General features: G+C 37.4%; 1 long non-coding RNA gene across 1 annotated transcript in view; it reads right to left on the bottom strand.

Annotated features, from left to right (window-relative positions):
• Nucleotides 1-1858: 1858 nt before the first annotated feature.
• LOC105822312 overlaps nucleotides 1859-3764 on the bottom strand; it is a 10314-nt gene continuing 8408 nt past the window's right edge. Inside the window, exon 4 of the long non-coding RNA XR_001138099.1 lies at nucleotides 1859-1971. This is a non-coding gene — a long non-coding RNA (uncharacterized LOC105822312). The remainder of the gene's footprint in view (nucleotides 1972-3764) is intronic.

Below are 3764 nucleotides of genomic sequence, written 5' to 3'. Positions count from 1 at the left end.
AGAAAGAAAATATTTTTTTACAGCTGTACCATGTGTTTGTGTTTTAAGTATTATTACAAGAGTCAAGAGTTAAAAAAAATTTAAAAGTTTATAAAGTGAAACAGTTATAGTAAGCCAAGGCTAATTTATTATTGAAGAAATAAAAATATCTTTTTATAAATTTAGTGTAACCTAAGTGTACAGTGTTTACAAAGTCTATAGTAGTGTATAGTAATGTCCTAGGCCTTCAAATTCACTTATCACTCACTCACTGACTCACCAAGAATAACTTCCAGTCCTGCCAGCTTCATTCATGGTTAAGTGTCCTATACAGGTGTACCATTTTTTATCTTTTATACCATATTTTTACTGTACCTTTTCTATGTTTAGATACCCAAATACTTACCATTGTGTTACAACTACTTACAGCATTCAGTACAGTAACATGCTGAGTAGGTTTGTAGCAACAGGCTATACCATATAGCCTAGGTGTGTTGCAGGGTATACAACCTAGGTTTGTGTAAGTACACTCTATGATGCTGGTGCAATGATGAAATTGCCTAACACTGAATTTCTCAAAATGTATCCCCATCATTAAGTGATGCATGACTATATTTAAAAACTAATTTCTAACTATTTTGACCACTTATGAAAAGAGTGGAATAAATACTACCACCTCTTCTGAGGGGGGAGGGGAAATGTATACATATACATATATATCTCACTCTGTTGCCCAGGCTGGAGTGCAATGGCATCATCATAGCTCACTACAATCTCAAACTCCTGAGTTCAAGCAATCCTCCTGTCTCAGCCTCCTGAGTAGCTGGGACTACAGGTACACTCCACTGTACCCGGTTATTTTTTTTATTTTTTGTAGAGATGGGGCCTCGCTCTTGCTCAGGCTGGTCTCAAACTCCTGGCCTCAAGCAATCCTCCCACCTCAGCCTCCCAAAGTGCTAGGATTACAGGCGTAAGCCACAGTGCCCAGCCAAAAAAATTTTTTTAATTAAAACATAATTGCTACCACCAGATCCTCAAAGTCACCTTCAGCGGAATACTTCATCAAACATACATAGAGTTTTAGGTCATTCTAGCAATGGCCTGATTCACACTAATGACTTGTTTTTTAAAAGTTTTTTTAGAGATAGGGTCTCACTGTCACCCAGGCTAGAGTACAGTGGTGTGATCATAGATCACTGCAGCCTTGAGCTTCTCAGGCTCAATGATCCTCCTGCCTCAGCCTGTCAACTAGCTGGGACTACAGGCATGCACCACCACACCCAGCTAATTTTTCTATTTTTTGTAGAGACGAGGTCTTGCCATGTTGCCCAGGCTGGTCTTCAACTCTTGGACCCACGTGATCTCCCACCCCCATGTGGGCTTGTCGAAGTGCTGGGATTACAGGTGTGAGCCACTGTGCCCAGCCCAGATTAATGTCTTCTAACATAAGCACATAAAAGCAACTCACTCTTGGCACAGAGGTAAGAATAAAATGGTGAAGTTGTCCTCCAGGTCAGATTTTTATACTTAGGTTTCATTTCTTATCGAAATTTTGTCAATGCTTAAAATTTCAGAAACTCCCCCACAATGAATTCATTTCCAAGCCAAAATGAAAGACTTTTGGATTATTCAAATCACTGTTCTGCTAACTACTACAAATTCTAATAGGCCACACAACTATACAATAAACCTATTTCAAATGGTAATTCTAAAAAGTAAATCCACATAGCAAATACCACCTATCATAAACCAATGTTATAACACTTTAAAACAATCTGATCTACAATTCTTTTACATAGTCTTCATTTATAAATAGCAAGAAGGCGTTAACTCCTTACTCCTTTTTGGTTTCCTCAGAAGGCTTGCTTTCTTCCTTCTCTTCATTCTCAGGTTCTCCCTTTGGCTGCTCTGCCTCACTAGATGTAGCAGGTGGGGTTTCATTCTCTTGTTCTTCTACAGTGGAGACAGATTCCTCCGAACTTATGTCTGGTTCTAAAAAATCAGGTGAGCAGAATTGCATCAAGTAGCTATATTAGAACCTGAGTCAATAAAAGGGTAAAAGTTATCTCATTAAATAAACCAGCCCAATGTTCCAATTAACAGGTGAATGCTAAAACAATAACAAATGACTACACCTGCAGTTTTCTTGCATTCTTTCTTGCATGTCACTCAAGCTGCCCATTCAGGTGGGCAGAAAAGGAGATGCACCAGGAAATTACATAGTAAAGGAAATTCATTTTACTTCAAATCTTTTGATCATTCTACTCTATAATATTAATAAGACTCACAATTAAGAAACTATCCATTTTATAAGTTGACAGACAAATTTTAGAAAGGGGATAATAAAAAATAAGCATGTATTTTCCAAGTGGAATGACTGGAGCAAGAGTAGAAATATGAGAGGGGAAACACTGAGGTCTGCAGTTGTTTGTGTCTTTTCTTTATAGCATGTTTCTCTGAGCAGCTATTATAAGACTTCAAAGGAAACAACGCTAGTGGCAAAAATTAGGCAAAGAATAACAGTGTATGCTTGAAAAGTCTGATTACTTAATGACAACTTCTTTGAGGCCTTCACATAAAGAGAATTTAAAAATGCCACTTCTTTCTTAAAACCAAATAAATACAATTCTAAAGGAATTTCTACTTTCTCAACTAATTAAAATTCCAAACCATAAATCCCAGAACTGTCAACCATCATTTGCAAATCTTGTCTTGGATTATACTCTTCAACTAGTCTTGCATAGACTAGACTAGTCCAAACTCCTCCCATATCTGTTCAGCCAAAACCGAGGTTATAGAGTTAGATATATCTGGATTAAAGTTCAGTCTTTGTAACTTTCTAGCTCGCTAACCTTAGGACAAGTTCTTTTGACATCTCTGAGTCACTGAGTTATTATGAGGATTATATAAAATGTTTTAGGGGAAGCCTGTAGGCCAGCATTTATACTAGATGAATGATTTCTGTCCTCTTTTGGCCCTCTCTGCTGATTCTAGAACGGTTTCCCATATGCTTAGCATCACAAAGTATGAAGGCTAGAACTTCACTGTAACAATGGTATCTGGAAATACAGATAATAACTGCCTTCAGGTATTCCACAGTAAGATGTGTTTTTCATCATGATGTATCTTTCACTGCCCCTCACCTTCAACAATTTGACCTAATTGGCTGCGTGGGTAAGAATTTACTATTAGTCATATGCCTTACACACTGCCTTATTATAAAAAGGATGAAAAATTAAGAACCATTTAATGGGTTTCACTGTAATAAAACCTATAAATTTACTTTTACATTCTTTTCTCAAGAATAACTACTTAAGAGTTATGGCTTAATAAAGGTTCAATCACTCAACAGACATTGAGTATGTAGTATGCATAAGACATTATTTCCAATTCTTTAAACTACTATTAATATGTCTGCCTCTGTGTGAAATACAGGATGTACAAAATTTATCATTTTTTAATTTTTTTAGAGACAGGGTCTCACTCTGTCACCCATGCTGGAGTGCAGTAGCCACATCACAGCTCACTGTAACCTCAAACTCCTGGGCTCAAGCCAACCTCCTGCCTCAGCCTTCTGAGCAGCTAAGACTACAGGGACCCAGCTAATTTTTTTATTTTTTGTAGAGACAGCATCTTGCTATATTGCCCAGGCTGGCCTTGAACTTCTGGCCTCAAGTGATCCTCCTGCCTCAGCCTCTCAAAGTGTTGGGATTATAGGCATGAGTCACCATGTCCCACTAAGATTTACAAAATTTAAAATATGAGTGAAGTCTAATTATTTCTAT

Source organism: Propithecus coquereli, unplaced genomic scaffold (genome assembly GCF_000956105.1).
Source record: "Propithecus coquereli isolate 6110/MARCELLA unplaced genomic scaffold, Pcoq_1.0 Scaffold600, whole genome shotgun sequence".
NCBI classification, from domain to species: Eukaryota; Metazoa; Chordata; class Mammalia; order Primates; family Indriidae; genus Propithecus; species Propithecus coquereli.
The sequence above is the reverse complement of the archived record's forward strand: the minus strand, read 5'-3'. Positions and strand labels throughout refer to the sequence as shown.